The 27,139-nt window shown below is 35.0% G+C and overlaps 1 long non-coding RNA gene across 1 annotated transcript; it reads left to right on the forward strand.

Annotated features, from left to right (window-relative positions):
• Window positions 1-124: 124 nt before the first annotated feature.
• LOC147916838 (uncharacterized) lies at window positions 125-25,783 on the forward strand. The gene is made up of 4 exons (XR_015552467.1): window positions 125-238; window positions 20,059-20,176; window positions 23,354-23,435; window positions 25,305-25,783. It is a non-coding gene; the product is annotated as an uncharacterized LOC147916838 (long non-coding RNA).
• The last annotated feature ends 1,356 nt before the right edge of the window (window positions 25,784-27,139 follow it).

The following is a 27,139-nucleotide window of genomic DNA, read 5'->3' on the forward strand; positions in this document are numbered from 1 at the left end:
GCCTGAGGGCTTGTTGTTGGGTGGGGCCAGTCTCTAGGGTGGGCTGCCTGCCCTGGCTGAGCTGGATTAAATCGGTGCTCTAGCGGGTGGAGCAGACCCTGGGCTAGCAGGTCTCAGGGAGAACTCCAATGGCGTCTGTGTCAGCACGCTCACACCAGGCCACAACAATGGCCGCCGCCAATGTCCCAGTCCCTGGAGAGGTCTCACCCCTCACCGAGATGCACTCAGGGCCTATTAGGTGAGTCTCTTGTCACCAAAGCACTGTGTACCTTTCTTTCTGGTGATTTTAGGATGCTTTCTGGAACGGGTGAGTTTGTGCACGGGCCCTTTAAGAGCCAGTTTTAGTTTCTTTGTGAATCGGGTTTTCTGGGGGTGCTACCCAATGCTTTAGTAGCAGGCAAAGTCAGATATTATGCCACTGGTGTCGATTGTGCTGGGTCCACGAAATGCCCACAGCGGGGGCGCTCCCCGGCTCAGGACCCCGCGCCTCCAGGGAGGCTGCGTACCTGTGAGCTGCTCCCGGCGGCCGTGACGCTGGCGGCTTGTGAAGGCGGCATTTTTCCTCTCCAGAAGGGAGTCTCTGTCTCTTCTACCCCAGTTAGCATTGTCCGTTGTTGCAGGAGTTCCTCTTATCCAGTTTTCAGTTCTGTCTCAGGGGTAATTTTTCCACGAGTAGTTGTAAATTGGCAGTGTCCATGGGAGGAGGTGAGTTCAGAGTCTGCCTACGCCGCCATCTTGACTCCTCTCCTCCATATATGTATTTATTTTTAAACTTTCTATATCCTTATATTTTAGATATGCTTCTTATAAAAAGAAAGGTTTTGTGGGTTTTTTTCCTCTATTTATTTATTTATTTTGTATAGATGTCATAGTAGTCTATAACATTTGAAATTTTAGTTGTACATTATTGTTTGTCTGTCACCATATAAATGAGTCCCTTCAGCCCTTGTGCTCACTCTTCCAATCCCTTTCTCCATGGTAACCACCAAACTGTTCTCTCTGTCAGTGTGTTAGTTTACCTTTCACGTATGAGTGAAATCATGCAGTCTTTGTTTTTCTCTGTCTGGTTTATTTTGCTTAACATAATACCCTCCAGGTCCATCCATGTTGTTGCAAATGGGACAGTTTTGTCTTTTTTACAGCTGAGTAGTATGCCATTGTGTATATATATATATATATATATACCACATCTTAGTTTTGTGTTTTTTTTTAAGTGGGATAATCTTTGACTTATGATTGGACTCTGGCCCACTGACATTTATTCTTAAATCAATATATTTGATATAAATCAAACTATTTTTGGATTGTTTTATCATTTTGATGGCTCTATCTCTTCTTGTTTCTCTCATTTTTTGTCTTCTGTTTGAATAATTAATTTTTATCCTCCTATTTTTTACACTCTGTTAGCTTGAAATTTACACACTGTACTATTATCATTAGTGATTTCCCTAGAGATTTCAAAATGATTCTCAACTTATCAAAGGCTAAATATCAAACACCTTTTTTCCCCTTCTACAAAAAAATTCAAGGACCATATTAAAATACAGTTCCATTTATGCCCTTCTGATTAATCCTCCTGCATCTCCAACATTCAAATTGGGAGCATTTTTCTTCTGCCAAGAGAACATCTTTTAGTACTTCCTTTTGTGTCATCAGCTGATCAAAAATTTTTCTCAGTTTTTGTCTGAAAATGTCTTTAATTTCTCTTCATCCTTGAAGACTGTTTCTTTCTGTGGAATTCCAAGTCAACAGTTTGGTGTTGCTGTTACTTTTGTTTCAAGATTTTGAAACAGGAATTAGTAAACAAGGTAAAAGGAAAATTGGCCCCAAATACTGGGCTTGCTTCTCTGAACATCATGAAATCTGGTTTCTGGCCTGCTGTGAAAGGTAACTATAGTGGCATTTCAAGTCACCTGTTGGTTAAAACAATTCCTATGTATTATTTCTCGCAAATGAATGAATTGCCTGAATGATTCTTGTCTGGGCCAGATGTGGCAGTTCTTGGCTGGGCATGCCCATGTATTTACAGATGGGTGGTGGGTTGACTAAGGGCTGGCTGGTCTAGGATGTCCTTGCCTGGGCTGGCTCAGCTCCATTCCACGTGTTATCTTGTTCTCTAGCAGGATCACATGGGCTCGTTCTAATTATAGTGACAGGGTTCCAAGAATGGAAGCTTGAATTCTCTTTTGAAACCTAGGCTCAGAACTGGCAAGTTGCCCCTTCTGCCCAATTACTTTGGCCAAAGCAAGTTCCAAGGCCAGCACAGATTTAAAAGGGCAGAAAAAAACCTCCACCTTTTGTTGGGAGGAAGCAGAGAGTCACATTTTAAAGGGCACAGATATTCCAATTAATCTATTACACCTGCTGATTCTTTATGAATTTATTAGTACCCCATTGCTTTTAAGATGATATTGAGGTATATCTTGCTTTTCTAGTTATCCTCTGAGGGAGAGTTGATCTGATTTACTTAGTCTGCCGTTACTGGAAGACTGTTATTTCTGTTTCTAGGAACTTTTATTGTACAAATTGGTACAGCTAACAATAATGGAACTATGATATTTTTGTTAACGAAAGACAATAATTATTTTAGTAGCATTGCCTTTTTTTCCCACTAAGCAGTAATATTCACTCACAGTCACACAAAGTACTCTGGCTAGGAGGTCAGGCAGTTTCTTAGTGATACTCCGTTTGTCCCCAAGGAGTTCATGTACCAGCATGCTTAGTTATGTTTACTTCAAGTGGATATGTCATGTAAATTTAGTTCTTGACATGCAATTCAGGAAATTGAGTCTCTTTTACAGTCCACTGATTGTAAAGTCCATGAACAGTTTATCGGGTAGTTTCCACTCAATCAGTCTGCCTGGTGTAATTCTTCCCAAGGGACTGAAACTCCATGTCATTATTTCAACGCCAAGTAGGTCTGCTTGCCTTGTAATAGTTGGGAATTCATGATTACCCCTTACAGGGACTTTCCAGACTTGTTATTAAACCGCTGTTTTTCTTTCCCTGTTATTCTAGCAGCAACCCCAGAAAAAAGAAGCAGTGGTAAATAAAATAAGACTATATATTGTATGCTCCATTAAACAAAGAACTTATGGGGATATTTCCTATTATTTTTCTTTTATTCTACATCAGAAAAAAGAAAATTATAAATTTGTAGAAAATATCTACTGGTTTCTCTTTCACAATGTCACTATTTTTAAATCCTGCACTCCCCCAATAACATCACTCTTTATCAAGTTATCATTAAATTGATGTTTAGCATGAGTGAAGAGTCAACATGACTTATCTCAATAGCCACTTAACTGAAGAATAATGCAGGTTTCAAAGGCCATGTGGTATTGTTCAGCACCATTATGCTTTCTTTCTTTCTTTTTTGTTTCTTTGATGAGAAAGATTAGCCCTGAGCTAACATCTGTAGTCAATCCTCCCCTTTTTGCTGAGGAAGATTGGCCCTGTGCTAACATCCATGCCCATTTTCCTCTACTTTATATGTGGTCCACCTGCCACAGCATGGCTTGAGAGTGATGCATAGGTCCACACTCGGGATCCGAACCTGTGAACCCGGGGCCCCCTGAGGTGGAGTGCACAAACTTAACCACTATGCCACCTGCCGGGCCAGCCCCATGCTTTCTTTTTTTTAATATTTATTTTTCTAAATCTGATTCACAGATACATCAGTCAGCAAATATTTGTTAATCTTCCACTTTATGACTATCACTAAACTCTGCACTTTCAGAAATAAAGATAAAAAGCATGACAAATATCCCTCTTTAGAAGAAGTGAGGTAGAAAAATACTAACATTAAAAAAAAAACCAACATCAATATTTATTGTCCAGACTAATTAAATGCATATATATACACATTTTTAATATTTATTCAGAAAATTCATGCCCTGAGACTGATTTTTAAGGACCATATAAAACACTGTAATTCCTATAAAGTCTTTCCTGTTGCTTTAAGTCTGCAAAAATGTCTACCTCCTCAGAACTCTCAAAGCAGTAAAATTTATATTAGTTTTATACATGTATCATGATCTACTTTCCTTTTGTAGTTTTTTATGACTGTATGATACTTTATTCTAGAGAATAAATACTTTGATTAGCAGAGTCTATGTCCTATTTATCTACATGTGCTCCATAATGCCCAATATAATTATCTGCACATAATAAGTGATCAATAAAGAGCAGTGAATGATTAAATAGTTATTGAACAAAAGGATAAAAATCAGTGTACATTGACTAATTTAAAATTTCTTAGAGGTTTTAAAGTAAAGAGTATCTAATAAGCAAATTTCTGAGAAGAACATTGTAGAAAAGCAGAAAGAATTAAAAAAAACAAATCTGGAGACAGTGAATATATTTTCCCAGCTGAAATAAAAGAGGCCATTGTTGATTATGGTGGATAGAATGATAATTTGAAGTCAATCTATAGAGGGACCTGAAAATCAGATGTCAGACTCTACGCTTTATGACAAATAATTAGTGTCAGTCCTGGTCTTGATTAATGGAATAACATCCTGAAAGCAAATCAACTTATCTCTCTCCTTTTCACTAACCACCAGCTGGACATGTTTGTCTTAACACATGGTATAAGTCCTGTGAACTAACAATTTCAGCCCGACTAAGCAGGGGGATTTTTCTCAAAGCATTCCTCTGCTAGACCACTTGTGCTTTACTCTATCTTTTGCTCCTGCCTACTAAAATATCAATGTAGACCTAAACTAATCTAACAAATCCCCTTCCCCACACCAACCTCAAAAGACCTACTTTGTGTGTTCTCTCTAAAGTATCACTTGGATTATTAGTACAAATCTTTTCTTTCTGCCAGTAAAACCTACAAGCCTCTTTAAAGCATTCACAGAACGCACCTCTTGTTTTAATAACAGCATCTAGCATACAGCCCGGCACACTGAACTGCCCAAGGTCTGATATTTGAACAAGCGTCTACTATGAGCATGGCCCTTTGCTAATGCCATGGGTGCTACATAGCAAAATCATGGCTTCTGCCTCCAAATGCCTACAGTCAAGTTAGACAAAAAAGATAGTCTGAAAGACGTTAAAGAACAATAAAAAAAAAACCCACAATCAATATAAAACATACGAAGTTGTCTATGCAGTGAATAGTATAGATGATTTCTTTGGTTTTAGATCTGCAGTTTTAGGAAGGAATCACAAATGAGAGAGGATTTGAGCTGAGAGTCAAAGGATCCATAAGATAAGCTAGGAGACAGGAGGACAAAGAAAAACCCAAGTGACATTTAGTCTAAACAAGTAAAAAAAGAAAACAGAGAATTATAAGGTATATTCCGTGAGTGCAGAGCAGACCAGTTTAGCAGTGCAGAAGATCATACAGGAAGTAGTAAATGGTAAAACTGGATGACCAAATCAGGGATAGATTGGGTGAAGGGGGTCAGAAGGTATAAACTTCCAGTTATAAAATAAATAAGTCATAAGAATGTAATATACAGCACGGTGACTATAGTTAATACTGTACTGCATAGTTGCTAAGAAAGTAGATCTTAAAAGTTCTCAACGTAAGAAAGGAAAATTTTGTAACTAGGTATGGTGACAGATGTTACCTAGACTTATTGTGGTGATCATTTTGCATTATATACAAATATTAAATCATTATATTCTACACCTGAAACTAATATAATGTTATACATCAATTATATCTCAAAAAAAATTAGGGATACATTATGAACACTCTTTAATGATGGCTCTGGGATGTAAGATTCAGATAGAAACTCCTCTAAGACAGAAAGTGGGAAGGCCAGAGGATCAGAGCCTTAGTCCTTCAAAAGTATCACCTGCGTGAATTGCCACCCATGTTGTTATTAAGGCAGATCAGCCAAATTCTGCCTGATTGAAATCTTAAGTTTGAGACAATTGTAAAATATTCTGATGAACATTTCTAGTAAGGCATGGAAGATGGAGGACAAAAATATAATAAGACACATATGTAGAAAACAGATTTTTGACAAATATGTAAAAGCAAGTCATTGGAGAAATGATAGTGTTTCAACAAACAATGCTGGAACAACTCAATATCCACAGGCAAAAAATGTGAGCTTTAATCCTTTTTGCACCTATAAGAAAAATTACTTCAAAGTGAATCATACACCTAAATGTAAAACCTAAAACTATAAACGTTCTAGGAGAGAACATAGGAGAAAAATCTTTATGACATTGGGTTAGGTGAGGGTTCCTCAAGTACAACGCAACAGCACAATCAACGAAAGAGTAAATTGATAAATTAGACTTCATCAAAATTAAATTTTTCTTCTCTTCAATAAGATACAGTTATAAAATGGAAAGAAAAGCCACAGACTAGTTTAACGTAATTGCAAAGCAGGGCCAGCCCCATGGCATAGCAGTTAAGTGCATGCACTCTGCTGCTGGTAGCCTGGGTTCAGATCCCGGGTGTGCACTCATGCACCCCTTGTTAGGCCATGCTGTGGCGGCGTCCCACATAAAGTAGAGGAAGATGAGCACAGATGTTAGCCCAGGGTCAGTCTTCCTCAGCAAAAAGAGGAGGATTGGCATGGATGTTAGTCAGGGCTGATTTTCCTCACAAAAAAAAAAAAACTTCCTCACAAAAAAAAAAACTTCCTCACAAAAAAAAAAAGTAATTGCAAAGCATATAAATGATAAAGGTCTTGTATCTAGAGTATATTAAGAACTCTTAAACCTGAATAATAATAAAAAACCAACCCAATAAAAATGGACCAAACATTTAAATAGTAACTTAACTGAAAAATACATGTGGATGGCAAATAAGCACGTAAAGAGATGCTCAACATTTTTGTCACTGGGAAAATGCAAATTAAAAACACAATGAAATACCACTAATCACAAGAATGGCTAAAATTAAAAGACTGACTATATGGAGTGTTGACTACTGTATGGAGGAACTGGAACTCTCCAGCTCCTCTGATGGAAATGTAGATTGGTACAACCACTTTGGAAAACAATGTGGCAGTTTCTTAAAAAGATAAGTGTACATCTACCACTTGATGTAGTTATTCCACTCCCCCAAATATCCAAGAGAAAAGAAAATATATGCCAATACATAGACTTGTGCATGAATATGCATTTGAATCAATAGTTCATACAACCTGAATAAATTTCAAAATAACTATGCTGAGTGAAATCAGTCAAAATAAGACAAAATAAGACAAAAAGAGTACATACTGTGTCATTCCGTTTTTATAAAGCTCTAGAAAAGGCAAACTAATATATAGTGACAGACTGCAGATCAGTGGTTGCCTGGAGGAAGGAACAAGGAGAAACAGGAAGGAGGATTTACAAAGAGGCACAAGGCCACTTCTGGGGGTGGTGGATATCTTCACTATTTTGACTGTACTGATGGTTTCAAGACAGCACACACATATGCAAAAACTTCTCAAATTGTACACTTTAAATATGTGCAGTTTATTGCATGTCAATTATAACTCAATAAAGGTATTCAAATTAAAAATAATAAATAATGAAGTGTGAGCAGGGACAGAAAGTATGGGGGTTTTTGGAAGTTATTTTCAGCAAAGGTGGTATTCAAACTTTGGTAACTGATTCAGATCACATAAGAAAATGGTGGACTAACATATTCCTTTCTTTTCCTTTCTCTCTCTCTCTGTCTTCCTGCCTTCTTCTCTCCTTCTTTTCTTTTTCTTTAATTATTTCTTTTGGGAAGTATGGTAAAGCAACACTGTTTGTTGGCTTACTAGTCTGATTTTGCTATTTCTAGTTTTCCACTTTTAATTGTGTCTACTATATGTAAGCTTGATTAAATATTATCTATATTCACTTCAGCTCTTGGTAAAGTTTCATCAATATTGTATGCAGCAAAAAAGTGTAGGCAAAAAAACCAAACCAAATTGCAAATGAATATAAAAGTTTAATACTAACAAAAAATTTTATTTAGTTAATTTTAAGATTTTTTTAGAATATTAATTTATTTCATATTGCAGGGTAGCACTCTGTTCTGGTAAGATTATATTTTTTTCCTTCTATGATATTCCATTGCTGAATTTTATTGCCATATAAATAAATGGAATTTAAAGAAATAAGAAACTTGACTAAGTGGTGTATATTACCTAAATGTCATTAAGATGTTATGGAGATATTTATCATTCTGGTTTTAAATCCACTTGTTTCATTCATTGTGCTACTCTAATATTTGTCTCTTTTATTTTTTTACTTAGCTAACATAAGACAGGTATAAATTCTCTTAGGTGAATCTTACATAAAATGACTATGGCTAATCTAAAACTAATTGTCTGTCTTTATAAACTGAGGTCAAAAGATCTCTGATTAAAAAGATCTTCCTTGATTGCTAAAACTGAAGTTTGTTATCTAGAAAGTCATCAATGCAGCTAAAAATGAAAATATAATTTGGTTGAAGTCAGTGTGATGAAATCTATGTGTCACTGTGAACAGTGCCTTCTACATATCAACTAAACAAGTTCGTCTTCAGATGGTATTTAATTTCCTTTATTTTTCTATGAGTCAGTTTTGTATTTGGAACAGACAAATACAAGTTAAATCATTTTATCTGCTATCATTCAGAGAGACCTTATGTAAACTGATGTTAAGTTTATCTTGTTCCACAGAAACGACAAATGATCAAATGCCTGGAGTTACTCGATATAAGTTTTTGTCTCCACCCTGAGCTGACAGCATAGTGGATCAATGCCTCAATATTTTGATATGATTGAGAAGACTTTTCTTAATTTATTTAAAGCATTTTTCTGATTATGTGCTTCAATTTTTTTTTAAGCACAGAGAAATGAATTTTTAAATATATTGTAATGTTTCTCCTCTAAAGATAAATATTTCCATCAGTTTGGTGCATCTATGGCAGCTGTAGATATGGATTGATTAATCACTTTATTTACCTATCTACCTATCTATCTGTCTATCTGTCATCTATCTATCTACCTATCTACTGCGCATTCTGAAAAGTACATGTAACTCAGTCAAATATGCAGTCTTTACGTGAATGAATGACATTGTGCACACATTTTATGTCATTTTTGTCATTGTGCAACTTGTGCTCACAATTTATGTCATTTTTCCTCTTAGATTATTGCCTTTTTCTCTATTATTTCCCATTCTTAAATCATTGATTAATTTTATAAAAGTTAGTTTCTCTTTTGCTATATTGTTTATTTGCTTTATTTTGTCATTGATTTTTCAGTTATATACCTTTTGAAAAGACATTTTCACAATATATGAGTTAACTTCAAAGAATAGTTTTTAATCAGTTGTATTCTGTTTCGTCATCACATTTATCAAGAGTATTTAAAATTGTCTTTATGTTTTCAAATGACTTCATGTTTTAACTGAGTTTGTGAATAATACATTATCCTCACTAACAGACTCTTAATTTAGATTCATAACAAGTAGAAAGAGTAGTCTTATAGCTTTTTCAAAAACAGAAAATGAATAGTTGCCAGTTGGAGAGCTGGTCTCAGGGTAACTTTGGTTGAAAATAGCATACATATTAATAATAGAGGTGTATACAATAAGACAATGTGGTGGCTCAACTGACTATAAATTCCGTGTGTAAGACTGGCTTCATAGTTGGTTTAACAATGTCCTCAATGACATTAGATCTTCCCATCTTTCCACAGTGCAAGGAAAATTTTCTTTGACTGTTTTTGTGTTTATAAGATGGCTGCAACAGCTCTGGTTAAAGCACTTCCTTACTCAGAGATGAGGGGGTGGAGAGGGAGGGAGAGACAGAGAGACAGAGACAGGGATTTTCTTCCAAAAGGAAGCAAGCAATATGTTCTGCTTTCTATTTTGATGGAACTAATTTGAAGCAATGATCAGTGATTGCTGCCAGGGAAATGCTACATACTGATTGCCTTGGATCTGACTTCAAACCCAGATCAAATAACTATGGAAAAGGGGATAGATTCATTCCACCAGAATTGTGCTTTTTTTTTTGGAAGAAGTGATAATAATAAACTATTTTCTTTCTTTCTGGATGTTAATAGGATTTATATTTAAAATGTACGTATGTGTGTATGTGTGTGTACATACACCTATACAATATATATGTTCACTTAATTTTTCAAGCTTATCCTAATTTTTTTAAAACTGACATATATTTCGGTCATCCTGGCTTCTTTCTCAGAAACCTCTAGAATGTGTAGTTATATGCTCTGTTATATGCTTTTGTAGTCTATAGATTTCACCTCTCATAATTTTCTTAACTACTCTTCTACTCTGACTTCTCATGTTTTCCATATACATCACTGATCAAACACATACAGTGTCAATTCTGTATTTTAATACATACATTTTGAAATTTTTTTCTGTTTTTGAGAGTTTTTTTACAGTTTTATTGAGATATAATTGACATACAGCACTCTATATATTTAGGGAGTACAACACAATGATTTGATTTACATATATTGTGAAATGATTACCACAATAAATTTAGTTAATATCCATCATCTCATAGACACACAAAAAAAGGAAAAAGAAAAAGATGTTTTTTACCTTGTGATGAGAATTCTTGGGATCTACTCTCAACAACTTTCAAACATATCATACAGCAGCATTAACTATATCTGCTTGTGAATCTTAGTTTCCTTCTAATTCTTCCTTATTTCATCAGTCTCTCTTTTTATTTTGTCCTGTTGTCTTTCATCTTGGCCAATTCCCTCATAAGGTTTTCCTGCTTCTATTTCATATTAAAAATATGTTTTTGTATTATATTGATGATTTCAAATATTTCCTAATTTTTTTAATTCAGGGATTCTTTTTCTTCCTAGATTTTAGGATCGTTTTCTTTTTTTTTTTTTTGTGAGGAAGATCAGCCCTGAGCTAACATCCATGCCAATCCTCCTCTTTTTGCTGAGAAAGACTGCCCCTGAGCTAACATCGATTGCCAATCCTCCTCCTTTTTTTTTTCCCTTTTTCTCCCCAAAATCCCAGTAGATAGTTGTATGTCATAGTTGCACATCCTTCTAGTTGCTGTATGTGGGACGCTGCCTCAGCATGGCCGGACAAGCAGTGCGGACAAATGGTGTGTCGGTTCACGCCAGGGATCTGAATCCGGGCGCCAGTAGGGGAGCACATGCACTTAACCACTAAGCCACGGGGCCGACCTCCAATTTTAGGATCATTTTCAATGTCCCTTGGTTTTGTCTTGTTTTTATGGTAGGCTTCATTTTTCCCTAATGTTTACTCATCATAAAATAAAGAGATGTATATCCAGACCTGGCGTTTGTCAATCGACGAAGTATGTGGCATGCCCTAATATGTACTAATATTAGGACACATTTTATCAATAGCTGTGTGTATCAGTCAACTTCTGCCATACTAATTCTAACAAACAAATCCAGGGGTCTCACTAGCTTAGAACAACAAAGTTTTGTCATTTTACTCATACTACATGTCGACTATGGGTTGCTGTGATTCTGAATGTTTGTTGCTATGTTGTACTCAAGGCTGCTGATTGACTATAGGTCTGTTCCCTACAGATCTGCAGTGTTTTCCTATTTTAATATGCAAGTCTGATCCCTGTGATTAAGGAGAAAAGCAAAAGCACCCAGGCTAAACTATGCAATCCCTAAAGCTTCTGCCAGGATAGAGCAAAATTTATTGTGCACCCATCCCACTGGCCAAAGGATGTCACATTACCAAGCCCTAAATCAATGAGACAAGAATGTATACAACTCCCATTGGATCTTCAGGCAAGTCACATGGCAATGGATAAAGAGATTTAATTCTATCACAGAGAGAGAACAAATAGTTGGGGATAATTATCTGGTCTACATCCATCAATTTTTAGGAAAATTTTAAAATGCCATTGACTGGTTCTGCTTTTGAGAACACGAGGCAATGTTACAGTATCTTGGAAATCTTAGAAAATATTTTAGGTGTCACTGTGTTCACTCTGGGAGATAGAATAATTAACTTCAAGAGAATAATTTAAAATAGACATCCTGAAATAACTTCACATATAAAAGGGCAAAGTCCTTCCTACCATTGCAATATATCAAAATTCCTTCCAATTTCAGTTCTATCCCAACACTGTAAAATCCCATCACACATTTTATGATAAAAGATAAGCAGAGCTATTAAGGAAAAATTGGAAAACTCCCTCTGCCACTATGATATTCAACCTTAAGCCAGAAATGCCAGCCCTGCGTGTTACTTCATATGTTCTCTTATGAACTTGACACATCCCGTGATATTCATGTAAATACAATTGGATCACTCCTGTATGTACAAGTTTTCGGATTCTATATAACTATATACCAACATCTATAAGGATAAACATGATTATTCTAAAATATTTGAAAACCTGGGCTACGAAAAAGTATTTCTAGTCTCTGCTCAACATCAGTTTAATTAGAATCTCTGAGATAGGATCCTAGCCAATGATTAAAATGTGCTTTCAAGGCTAAGAAGCACTCTTCTGAGAAAGGTACAATTATAAAATATCACCAGGTGACTCTGTTTATTAAATAAGAAGTTACAGCGATTATGGAGGCAAGGTTGAATCATTGCTTAATCTCGAGGCAATACTGACCTGTGGGGGGCCGGCCCTACAGCTTAGCGGTTAAGTGCGCAGGCTCTGCTACTGGCGGCCCGTGTTAGGATCCCAGGCGCTCACCAATGCACCGCTTGTCCGGCCATGCTGAGGCCGCATCCCACATGCAGCAACTAGAAGGATGTGCAACTATGACATACAACTATCTACTGGGGCTTTGGGGAGAAAAAAGGGAAAAAGAGAGAAAAAAAAGGAGGAGGATTGGCAACACATGTTAGCTCGGGGCTGGTCTTCCTCAGCAAAAAGAGGAAGATTGGCATGGATGTTAGCTCAGGGCTGATCTTCCTCACAAAAAAAAAAAGAAAAATACTGACCTGTGGGACCTCAGAATAACTCCTCCATTTCAAATTAAAGCTACCCGCATCATTCTCTGTGTCCCTTGAATACTGGTTGAATATCCTTCTCACGATCTACAGGTGATTTACGAATATATCTTCTAGACTCCCATTTAAGATGTATATGAGGGAAAGTCCAGAAGGCACATAAAATACAATATGTACTCCTGTGATAGTTTCTTCTGGGAATTGCACGTGCTGGCCTTTTGAGGGATACCACAAGCCACATGTTGACATGGAAACACTACTCCTGGAAGAAAATATTCAACTGACAAATTCATATTGACTCTGCATCTACATATGCATTATTCCTGGGCTGGCACAGAAAATGTAATGTGCAACAACCCGTGCATCTTAGAAGACTGTTAGTCTTTGTTTTTAGATTGTCCTGCATACACACAGTCTGATATTTCAAAAAGGCAGGCAATGGGAAAACCACAAAGTTTCCCTGCTGCTCCATAAGTTTCAGAAAATTTATTAATATTTTTTTAGTACCATAAATCACATTCATGCAAGTTATCTTTGTCTCTTCCTTAGAGATATTTCACAACTCTTTTAACTTAGAATGGGGGGAAGTCGTTTCTTAGCTTCACACTGACGAGCCATATGAATTGTTTTCCTCTTTGCAGAAGCTACAATTAGGGGATACTATCAACACTGGGTTTATGGTCTATGTGAGACAACAACATTCAACAACGACGAATTAAAATATTGATTGGCCATTGATTCTATCATCTCTAAAATAAGGTGTATTCTGATGGGGATCAGTTGTCAAGATGTCCTTAATTCTGTCTTAACTGTTTTTAGACCAGGAGTTTGCTACCCTGGAGGCATATAAAAAATTATCTGTGGAACTTTTAAAAAAGTGAAGACATCTAGTTTCCAAGAGATAGTCAGTTATAGTAAGTTTAATGTGGAAATAAGGCACATCTATTTTGTGTAAATTCCATAGTGGATTCTTTCTTATAATCATTCAAGTTAAGAACTAACTTCAATCTACTGAAATTTTTCTTTATTTGCCTGGCTCATGTTTCTGATACATTGAAACAAGACTAAGTTCAGGAAAGTGCAGAGGAAATAAAGCCTGGGAGAGAACAGGTGTTTACAGGTGTAGCTGAATACAGACTCTATCATGACTTGTGGCTCTCAATTAATCCCTGCTTGTGTGTCAACTGTTACCCTCCATTACATGGCGAAAATTACATGTGGTTTTACTCTCTTAAATCAAGGAGTGTCCCTATTGTTTCGGAACTGAAGGAAATCAAGGCAAATATAACATGCTCGCTTCTAAGTGGGCCATCAAACAAGTTTCTCACATGACAGCGAATACCAAGGTGGTCTTGGGAGGTGTTCCAGTGGGTTTAGAGAGATTCCAGTGTTAAATTATGGGTCCTTTTCAAAACTCACTCAAGGAAAGTGAGTTTTTCTCACTAAATAAGGAATTTTCTTTAGGAAAATTACAAAAGAACTTTTATATACTCATAAAGTCTTTTTAAGGAAAAATGTCCAAGAGCGCCTTAAACAAGTTTTCAAGCTAAAGACAAGTGTTTTGTGTGTATGAGAAATTCAAGATTATATCTGAGAGGAAGTGCGGATGATTCTGTAAGAGTTAGGTGCTAGGAACAGGGACAAGGGAAAAGTAGGAAAGCATGTCCATAAAAATCTGTGAGGGGATTGAAGGGATGACATTATTAGGAAAGCATTTTTTAGTTTCTAGCTATAATGGATTGTCTAGCCTATCTTCTGTCTCTATCCAAGGATGGGACCCAAGTGGTGGTTCTAGATAAGATCTTTCTCCTCTCAGATGTGTGAGTGGGCTATAGGCACCAATCACAGCATAAATCATAACCAAAGATAATAATGCGAAACTAAAACTACTTCCATCTGAGTAAAGCAGAATGATGCTCTAGTTAAAAATATACAACCAGCTGCAGTTATAGTATAAATCATTTGTAATGTTATTTTATAAAACATAGCTCTGAGATAATATCTGGAAAAGATTTGTTTCCAGGCAGAGTGGGCTGATCCACAGCAGTATACGAGCAGCACCCAGACATTCCTCCTAAAATGGGAAATTCCAGTTGCCTTATTTTCACTTGTTTTTAAAAATTGTTTTAGAGAAATGCTCCATCATCTACTAGCTCTCCTAAGCACATCAACTCTTTCATTTTTACTTTATTCATTCTATTTGAGACTATTTTCTGATATATGTAGCCAGAATGACATTTGTTTACTACATCAAAAGAAGCTATTTCTAGATGCAATTATGAAGTAATTTGTCTTCTGTCAATATTACTCCATTTTTCTTAAGCTAACTCAAATATGAAGTCACACAGACAGCTCCCATTTGTTCTTATTTCACAATGCCTTTCCTTTCCTAGAATATTTGTCTATGCTTTAGTGGGAACTTCCAAAACCTAATTTAAAAAGAAATTCCTCTTAAATAGTTTGACTGGGTCAGTTCTTCAAGTAATTGCATATATAGCAAAAAACAAACAAAAACAACTGTAAATGAAAGTTGAAGTATAATATTAAAATCATGTTTTCTGAAAATTTTACTATTAATATTTTATTGAAAGCAAAAAAGAATTTTCACTGAAAATCAAAGTATGGATTACTGAAAATCGATGAAAAAGAACCCATAGAAGTTAACACGATGCACCAACAATGTATCCCACTTTATATTTGACCCAGTTATTAAACACAAAGCTTAGTTTTGTTTTTTATTAAACTGGAATTAAGTATATTGCCATGTTGCTATTTGATTATTAATTCAGAGAATTCATCTCACTCCTCACCACATATGCTGATATGCTGATTCTTCCAGAATTTTTAAAATATTTACAAAAAACTATATGTATATTAAAAGAGACATATTTTAAGTATAAGTGGCATAAAATATCTAATAACAACAGTAACTAATATGTATGTGTACGTATCATATACCAGGCATGTTAAGATACTCTGTATAATTATATACTTGATCTTCACACACACTGTCAACCCTTGTCCACTATATGCATCTCTGTTCCAATCTCACAGCTTAGGTAAGACTTCAAAACCGTTCCACCACTATTCCAGACAGATTCACCTTTGAAGGTTTGCATAGGACCTCATTTCTTTTTTTTCAGAATTACTAATACTGTTAGAAATTATATACTGATTATTGTGATTATTTTTTCTAATACATCACTCATCCCATATAATGTAAACTCCCTCACACCAAACAATATCCAACCTTTTCTCATTTTTAATAACTCTAGCATCTCGCATATTTTTGAGCACATAGTAGGTGCCCAATAAATGTTTATTATTATTTAATTATTTAATATGTTTGCCTATAAAACTCTATGAACATAGCACTCATTTTGAGACGTAGATCTTGACTTACTTTTCCATTTCTTTTTGCCTTTTTGTATCTTGTATGTCGATATTTTACCAAAAAAATCAACAACTTTATGTTGGTTTTTCAAGCTTATTAATATATAACTGTACCAATCTCTGCCATAACATTTTTAATCTACTTTTCTGTAATTATATTCCATATATAAATGCAAACAATGTATTTATATACACATAATGTATATAATATATAATTATAAATATAATGTACTAGATTTGTAATGTATATATATTCTATATATATAAATATTTTCTATATTTGGTCCAAATAAAGTTTGTATTCCAAATTTTCATATATTATATGAATTTCTTAAAATATGTGTCATCAGATATGATTGCTTTTTTTATCTTCATTTATTTCTGCTTTATCATTTCCTTCCTCACACTTTTAAAAGTTTAATTTGCTGCACATTTACCTGTGTTAAGAGATAATTTATTTGTTTTCTGCTTGCTTTATAATAAGTGTATTTAAATTGATACAGTTTCTTTATGGTACCACTTTGGCCACATTAGGAAGGTTTTGATTCTTCATGCTATAGTGTTATTTATCATTAGATAAATACTCTCAAAGTCATTAGTTATTTCACTTATTTTTTGTTCTTAAATTTTAAATTTTAATGAATTGTAATTAGATAGAATAGTGTACATGTTTTCTTCATTTTTAGACTTTATTAAGGTTTTCCAAAAAATTTGATATGGGGTTGGCCCCGTGGCTTAGTGGTTAAGTGCACGCGCTCTGATACTGGCTGCCTGGGTTCAGACCCCGGGCACGTACCACGCACCGCTTCTCTGGCCATGCTGAGGCTGCATCCCACATACAGCAACTGGAAGAATGTGCAACTATGACATACAACTATCTACTGGGGCTTTGGGGAAAAAACAAAAAAGGAGGAGGATTAGCAATAAATGTTAGCTCAGAGCCGGTCCTCCTCAGCAAAAAGAGGAAGATTAGCATGGATGTTAGCTCAGGGCTGATTTTCCTCACACACACACACAAAAAAAAAATTTGATAGCCAAGATATCACTAATCTTTGTGAATATTTCATGGATATTTGAAAACAACGACATTCTTTATTTTGCTACAGTTGTTGGAGATTTTAATATACATAATTCTTTGTACACTTACGGATAGGACATATTATTTTATTCAGGTCCTTTAACTGTTTTCTAGTTTTGGGTCTAGGTGCCCTTGGAATTTGAGCATAGGATGTTCTGAAATCCCACACTGTGGCTCTCAGGAGTCCCTGCGATGGAGCTTTGAGGGGCAGCAAGGTTTGCAGCTGTGTGGTTCCTAAGACTCCAAATACAGTCAGTACTGGGTTTGAGAAACGAATAGGAAAGAAAATATGTCTTTATCATTCTTAGATATTTTGCCATAGTTTTATTTTTTAACCGTACTGATTCAGATATTTTAAGTTATTTGGTTACTAAAATGTGAGATGTTGCAAAAACTTAGTTATAAATTATAATATTTATAGAATTATCCTTCATTTTTAATAAATGCCTACATTTTCAAAACTAAAGGATGACACAGTCTCTGAGTTGAGAGGCATACCACTTACTTAAGTTTACTCTGAAAACTACAAAATCAGTTATTTTTTGCTGACTTCAAATATTACTAAAGCAAACATATCCAATAGCTATTTTGCAAAAAATATTTCTGGCCAACTTGATTAAACTAAGAATCTTCAATTTGGTACTGGTCTCCTAGTGAAGTTAATCTATCTGCTTAGGGTACATTTATAATCTATTATTGCACATTTCCACATTTAAAAGAGTAACTTATCTTGACATCTTACCCATGAAATAGTTAAAGACCTGGATGCAATCTCAAAGTGACCTTTAAGTTAAAGGGTCATTTTAATTGATACTCCAAAGGTTAACAGGATCAACTGTCAAAATTTACTTTTGATTTATAAGCAGATGTATTGTCTACCTATTGAGGCACAAGTTTCAATATCTGTATTTAAATCCAAGTTTAAGAAACCTGATGTTCCCTTCCTAAATGTTTCAAAGCGTGTATTTATTTATTCACTGTGCATTTTAATTATTTTTTTAATTTTTTATTTTTTAATTTTTTTATTTATTTATTTTTTCCTCCAAAGCCCCAGTAGATAGCTGTACATCATAGCTGCACATCCTTCTAGTTGCTGTATGTGGGACGCGGCCTCAGCATGGCCGGAGAAGCGGTGCGTCGGTGTGCGCCCAGGATCCGAACCCAGGCTGCCAGCAGCAGAGCGCGAGCACTTAACTGCTAAGCCACTGGGCCTGCCCTGTGCATTTTAATTATATGTTCCACTATACTCTCTTGCAAACTAGACACTCACCAAACAATTCTTGGTTTTGTGTCCATATTCTAATATATGTATTTTAGCCCTTTGGTCTTTTTTGTTTGTTTGTTTGTTTTTGTGAAGAGGATCAGCCCTGAGCTAGCATCCATGTTAATCCTCCTCTTTTTGCTGAGGAAGACTGGTTCTGAGCTAACATCTATTGCCAAACCTCCTCCGTTTTTTTCCCCCAAAACCCCAGTAGATAGCTGTATGTCACAGCTGCACATCCTTCTAGTTGCTGTATGTGGGACGCGGTCTCAGCATGGCCGGACAAGTGGTGTGTCGGTGGGCGCCCAGGATCTGAACCTGGGCTGCCAGTAGCGGAGTGTGCGCACTTAACGACTAAGCCTCGGGCTGGCCCAGCCCTTTGGTCTTTCTTTAAGCTTTTATCTCTATCCTGCAATTCAGATGCCTTACCCTGTGTTAAAAGCTTATGCATTATTCATAGCCTATCCCAAATTTTATTGTACTGGCAGTCTTAACTTGCCTCCCAGTTAAAAATTATATTTACCTATTTTAAATTTTTTCAAAATGTATCTTAACATGTTGGGTACAAGTCATCATTTTCAACTCAAATATTATTTGTATGCTTCTTCTTTATCTGTTTATACCACAAATACTTCATTTTACCTTGCCTAAGTCATAAGTAAATGATTGAATAATTTAGCGATTGAAGAAATAAATGAATTATTTTCCAGTAGGAGATGATTAAGGGGACCACTTGTTATGGTGTATAGGGTTACTTCACAAGGAAATGGATAGTACTGGATTATTCAGCTTTGGTATTGTAATAAATGACTCAAACCTCAGTACCTCACAACAAGAATGGTTTATTTTTCTCTAATGCTACCAGTTTCATCTTCTTCTGGGATCTAGGCTGAAGGAGCAAACCCTTCCTCAGATGTGACTTTCTCATGGCAACAAGAGCAAAAGTGCTAAGAAAAACACTCCTTTGCACTTAAAGCTTTTGCTTGGATATGGTGTTATTACCTTCACGCATGTCAGTGGCCAAAGGGAAGGCCATAGTTAAAACCACCATCCGTGGAATGTGAAGGTAAACGTTTCCCATGGGCACTTTACATCACAAGGCGATGGGAAGGAATGTTTAATCCTTTTATCAGAAGAGCGAATGACTCTTTGAATGCAAAAATCAGCCTACCACAACAATGTATTAGATTTAATAAGTATAAACAATGTCTTTATTTAGAACATATATTGTTGCTGACCTGCTACCTAACAGGACAAAATCAATAAGAGGAAACAAAAAACAAACAAAGTCATTTTAGACCATCTAATTGTAAGAAGAAAATAAAACTAGGTGATGTGATAGAGAGATAATAGGGAAAGAGAAAATCTACTTCCAGACCTGGGTAGAAGGGACTTAAGTGACAAACTGTTTTTATTCTTTCCTCAGAAAACCTTGGAATCTGCCTGTCCTTCTGGGTTGTCTCTCTCCAGTGGTTGGGAAAAGAGCTAGAAAAATAATGAGGTGTTATCAGTCACCAGCATCAAGAGTAATTTCCTCTTGACAGGTATTTGGTGCTAATCCGTCTTCAATGAGACAATCTACCTTCCAATCAGGACAAAATTGAAGGTCAAATTCTAACACAAGTTACATCTAGGGAACAAAAGTAGAAGAGGAGCCACACCTCTTGAAGAACAAGCCATTGGCATACTACTCGTTCACCTGTTCTCATGTCCCTGCCAGGATTCTGAGTAGACAAAGTCTTCGCTGAGAGAATATAACCACAATCTTGCCTTTATATGAGTCTGCATTTACATAAAAAAAATCAAGATTGGATATTATCTTTAAAAAATTGCAGATTAGAATGGCCTCAAGGTGGCTCAAGCAAGCAGAAATCCTCTGGGTGACAATCATCCTTAGATGAAAAGATTTCTACAGAACAAGATGAGCCATCTGAATATGAACTCAACAATCAAAATTATAAGCACATATAGAAACTAACCACCAATAAGTGAGAATTGGAGGAAAAAATAAAAAAGAATGTAAAGACACAGATTATGGATTTGTAAGATGAAAATAAATGAATCTAAGCTATTTAAGTATATAGAAAGGGAATCAAAATGTTACCTTTTTCTTAAAGTAAATTTGTAAAAAACTTAAAGGAGATTCTAGAAGTAAAATATGTGATATTTGAAACTAAAATCCCAAAGAATAGACTAATTACAGATTATACGCAGATACAAATACGCTAAAACTCGTTATCAATCAGGGACATGCAAATCAATAATACAATGAAATACCATTCTACACCCATTTATTGACATATGTTAAGAAATTTGAGCATACCAAATGCTGGAGAGAATGTAAATTGATACAACTACTTGTAAAACAGTTTGTTATTTTCTTGCGAAAGGGAACAAAATTTGCCACCCCAAAATGTGTCTCTATAGCATGAGGATTATTTTAGGCTGATTATTTTTAAGAAACAAAAGACTCAGAAAGTTTTTCTTGTTACCATCCCCTTAACTGCCTAAAAGAATTTGGATAACTGGCCTGTAACAGGAACAGAGCTATCACCAGAGATATCCACAAAGACTATGAGCTAAGTGTGGTGGGGGAGCCTTGGCAGGACCTAGAGATCAGAGTCGTCTCCATGTCCCACTGTCTCTGCATGGTATGGCACTCATCATAGAATGCAAGGACATAGATTATGGATTTGTAATATGAAAATAAATGAACCTTGTTAAGCCCATTTTTATCCAAGTTCTCTCTCTTGGGTCACACTGTCTACAGATGGCCCAGCAAACATTTGTTTACCAAACATTTGCTTTTCCATCTCCATGTGAATTGCCTTCCTCCCCTTTGAAGTCCCAAACCACTACCCCAACATCCTCTTTTGTCTCTAGCTGAAGATGGTATTTAAGGTGGTGGCTTTGGTCATTTTGGTGAGTTACTCAGTTTACCTGGGTCTCTCCCATGCATACATATTGTTAAACTTTGATTTTCTCCTGTTGATTTGTCTCATGTCAATTTAATTCTTAGACCAGCCAGAAGAACTTAGAAGAGTAGAGAAAAATTTCTTCCTCCTTCATACTTGTACACTTGAAACATTCCTTAATTTATGTTTCAAGAGTTCATTTCTAGAAATATCCAAGAGAAGCTCCAGTGCATGTTCAATAAGAGATATGTACAATAATGCTATAGTAGCACTGTTTATAATAGCAAAGACTTGAAACAACCCAAATTCCACAGAAGAATGGATGAAGTATGTTATAACCACACAATGGAAAATTCTATATAAGGAAGGAGAGGAAACCACAACTATCCTGAACAATATACTAAATCTCAGTAGTTGTTGAGTAAAAAAGTAATTCCTAGAAAATTAAATACAGCAAAGTAGACTTTGATAAATTTCAGAAAAAATTTAAACTACATATATCATTTAGACATACAAATCCACAGGATAAAATTATTTTTAAAAATATATTTTCTTATAAAGATTTATATATAAATGCTCATAGCAGTTTTATTCACATTATACAAAAACTGAAATCAAGCCAAATGTCCAACCAAGGATGAATGGATTAACAAATTGTGGTTTATCCATATAATTAAAATACATAGCAAGAAAAAGGAAACAAATACTGATATATAACAACATATAACAACACGAATGAATCTTAAAAACAGTATAATCTAAAACAATCTCAAAAGTAATATATACAATTTGTTTCCATTTATGTGATACTCTATAACAATGATCAGCAAATTACTGCCCATGGGCCAAATCCAACTGCTTACTGGTTTAAAATCAGGTTTTATTGTAACAGAACCAAACTCATTTGTTTACATATTGTCTATGGTTTTTTAAAGTTCTACAAAGGTAGAGTCGAATAGTTGGGACAGAGACTTTATCACCCACAAAGGCTAAAATATTAACTGTTTATTCACAGAAAACATTTGGTGGCTCCTGCTTTAGGTTAAAAAAAAAATCTATAGCTACAGAAAGTATATTAGTGATTGCCTTGGTCCATGAATAATTGGGATATTGACTAGAAAGGGGCTCCAAGAATCTTTATGATGTTTAAAATGTTGTATATCTTTATTATATTGGTGGTTTCACAGGTGTATGCATTTGTCAAAAGTCATTTTACTGAATACTTAATATGGTACATCTGACCGTATGTAAAGTACACCTTGATTAAGTTGATTAAAAAAACAAGGGAATATTGAACATAATTCAGATAAGGCTTACTTATAGCTGAGGGAGACAGAGCAACAAGACAAGAATGGAAACATAGATTTAACTATTTTCAGTGGTATACTTAGGCTGACTGTTGAATTTATGAGAGCTCATTTCACATTAAATTAACCAACAAAATAAGGAATCCGCTTCTATCTCAAGCTTTATAAGAGTTGTTAACATAAATGAGTATTGAATTTTATCAAGTCCTTTTTTTCTGTACCTACTAAGATGAATAGATACATCTATTCTTTGTCATTTTTTTTTGGAAATATGGTGAATTCCATGGGTTTTCTATGAGTTTGTGTTTCTATAATAAACCCCACTTGGTCATAATGTATTAATGTATGATTGGTTTTATTTAGTAATATTTTGTTTAAAAGTGTTGCATCTAAGTTCATGGAAGAAATGGTTCTCTAATTTTTATTTATTGAAAATCCTCAGATTTGATAAGATTTGGGGAAAATGAGCTACAGCTGGGGATTTTTTTTTCTTTTTCAGTCCTCTGAGATTTGCTATAATATTGGTGCCTAAGAGTTTGGGAAAATTTACCAGTGAAACCATCTGGACCTGGAGTTTCTTTGTGAGTATGTTTTAATTTAATATATATATATATATCATCCACTCACCATATCTGCAAAAACATAAATGTCTGAGAATAGCAATTTTATGACTACTAGAGAGCCTCAGAAAAGCCCATATTTTGCTATTATAAATTGATGAGACTACTTTAGAAAAACAATTTGGCATTTTCTAGTGAAGCTAAAAATTCATATACCCACTCAGCAAGACCACCAACAGGAAAACATTCAAGTATATCCCTTGTTTACGTGCACCAGGAAATATGTACAAAAATAGTTATAGCAATGTTTTTTTCCAATAGCAAAACTGGAAATACTAAAAACATTTATTACTGATATTTGGACATAAAATGGTAATATAGTCACAAAATGGAATCACGTATAGAAATAAACAGCAAAGAGTCACAGCTATATAAAACAAGAGTTCAAATTCATAAACATAATACTGAGCAAAAGAAACAAAAAAAAGGAAGAATTTGGACAGGTCTGCATAAGATTCCATTCCTATAATGTGTAAAACTATAATTTTAAGATTCAATTATACACACAAAGTGTATAAATAAAAACAAAGGGATGACTATTACTTAAGCCAAAGTAATGCTTAACACTTAGAGAGGCAAAAGTGTTTGGCTAGGGAACAGTAAACAGGAAATATCTGGAGTGCTGGCAATGTAATTTTTCTCGACTTGGTTGGCGCTACAAATCTGTCAAATTTATACTTAAAAAAACACTAAACTCTCTTTTATGTATATGAAGTATTTCACCATAAACAATAGAAGAATAAAAGACAAAAAAAAAATTATGTGCCAATGGTCCAAATTACAGGCATTAATTTGCAACAGGAAAGTTCCCCTTATTATTCCCCGGGGTGAATAAGCAACTAAGAGTTATGCACCTGATGATGGTTAATAATGATCTCAGCCCACTCATTCAGGGTCATATATATATACATATACATGGGCATATTTACATACACATGAAATTCAGGGAAATATGATTTAAAAATTGAAAATGTTCATTCCAGATGTTCAAAGTGCTTATAGTGGGAAGATAGCCTGATGAGGTGGATGTACATGAAGTTGGTTTGGAAATGGAAGTAAAAAAATGACAAAGATTTTGGATATATAATTATTTTTATAAAGGTGACTCAGAGACAACTTTGTGAAATAAACATTGAAATGTGTCAGTTATAGAGATGTAAGATAAAATTCAGAATCTTACAGATAAAAATAAATGCAACTTAGGGCAGGAGGTATGTATGAGAGAGCAAGTCTTCTTTTAGTATAATTTTTATAATCAGTAACTTTCCTCAAGTATTGTACCAGGTGAGATCTTACAGAAAGCAATAGCCTTTCACTTTATGCATCAAGATTAAGAATGGAAAATTTCTTTGACTTAGGTTCATTTTAAAACGTTGATTTTTAGATCTAACTTGACTAATTTAACTACCTCTGCACCATCCCACTCTCCCCTGAAGAGCAATATGAATGCAGTTCTTAATTGATTTAGGTGAGCTTCACTTTTCATTTACTGCCAAATTCCACAAATGCCGGTTTTCCTCTAAGTCTCTAGAAGAACACACATACGCACCATATATGCAAGCAAAAACTAAAATACTGCACACATTTTGGAAATTCTCTATGAGGAGATTTATAAGTTATTTCAAACAATTGCTGATTTGAATGGAGGATACTTTTATTTTCAAAATGTAGTTTTCTAGTGGCAAATAACGTTGGCCAGGTACCAATTGGGATGTCTCAGGCTCTATATTACCATCCTGAACAAGGAAAGCCAACAACGCCTAGAGAGTGCACCTTTATAACCAGCATGATGGAAAAGACTTAACATATGTAACTATCTACATTTAACAGGTTAAGCTGATTGGATCCTCAGTGAGGAGATTATACGAATCAAGGCAAAGCTTTATGTAAACAGCTCAATTATTTTGTAGTTATTTTATTAAGCAATTTTCAATACAATTAATTGAACTTTAATTGTGAAAGAGAAGCTCAGACCAATGTTTGACATATTGGTCGTGAATTTTTGGCATTAGAGACAGTAATAAAAACTACAGTTTTCAAAGACTGTATATGTAAAATTGCCAATACCATAAGCGGAAAGTTTGAAAGTTCAGCCAAAGTAAAAACATATTGTGTGCCAGATAAAATAGAAATACAGGGGCTGGCCCTGTGGCATAGTGGTTAAGTTTGGCGCACTCTGCTTTGGCAGCCCAGGTTCAGATCCCAGGGGCAGACCTACACTACTCATCAGCCATGCTGTGGCTGCAACCCATAAACAAAAATAGAGGGATACTGGCACAGATGTTAGCTCAGGGCAAATATTCCTCAACAACAACAAAAAAATAGAAATACAATTAGGATTCTATAAAATTAATTGTTTGACTAGATTAAACATGTATGGTCTTTAAAAACATCTTAATTTGACCAAAGAACCTTATATATAACTGCATTCTTAACTACCTTCTTGTTAAACACACAAAACATCACTGAAGACAGTTTTTGTATCAAGTAATCAAAAAAATAAAATTAAACTTCTCTAGTTGGAGCTGTGATTACGGGCTTCAGCGAGATCAAGTGATGCCTTACAGATCTTAGGAAAATAGAATCTTATTTAAGTTCTGATGATGTGAATAAAAATAATTTACTCTGAAGAGAACTAAAGAGATCAAATTTACTTTAGGAATGTTGTAAATGAACTCTTTTAAAACTTGAAAGTAAGAGCATGTAGAAATCTAACCCTTTATTCATGAATACATAACAACTTTCTTTATTATTAATTATTTTGACATTACCAATATTCATTATTTATCTTAAATATTGAGCAGCCTGAATTTTAAAAAGATATTAAAAGGCCCTAAATGGATTATCTTTAGGATAATGTTGTTTAAACAAATGTAGAGAAACACTATTTAATAAAAATTTAGAAGGCTAGCAATTATTTACTACATTTTAAAGGGCAACTAGAAGTGTAATAAATTTCAGTCTATAAAATATCCTGAAGTATTAGTTGTAGCATTAAAAATAGTAAAAGCATACAAAGGTTTTAGTAACACTTTGTCATATTTCACACATACGAACAAAATCAACACAATATACCAAGAAAAATAAAGAAAGTGAATATGGGTTAGTAAAGAGCAAAAATGAAACTGCAATTATTTGCAGGTAATATGAATGTTTGCATTAAGAAAAACAAAAAATATACAACTAAGTTTTAGAATTAATAAGAGAATTTAAATAGGTTGATGGATATAAGATTAATATTTAGGCCAGCAAATGTTGATTGTATTTTTGTGTGTGTGAGGAAGACTAGCCCTGAGCTAACATCTGTTGCCAATCCTCCTCTTTTTGCTGAGGAAGATTGGCCCTGGGCTAACATCCGTGCCCATCTCCCTGTATTTTATGTGGGATGCCTTCCACAGCATGGCTTGACAAACAGTGCGTAGGTCCGCGCCTGGGATTCAAGCCTGCAAATCCCAGGCCGCCAAAGGGGATCGTGAACTAAAGCACTATGCTACCAGGCTGGCCCTATTGATTGTATTTTCTAAAGGCATATTTTAAAATATAAGATTATTTCTATAAAAAATTTAATAGAGGGGCCGGCCCAGTGGTGTAGCAGTTAAGTTCATGCGCTTCGCTTCAGCAGCCTGGGGTTCTCAGTTTCAGATCCCAAGCGCGGACTGATGCAC

The sequence above is a fragment of the Ceratotherium simum genome, chromosome 6, assembly GCF_057802395.1.
Source record: "Ceratotherium simum simum isolate JZ-2026a chromosome 6, ASM5780239v1, whole genome shotgun sequence".
NCBI lineage: Eukaryota > Metazoa > Chordata > Mammalia > Perissodactyla > Rhinocerotidae > Ceratotherium > Ceratotherium simum.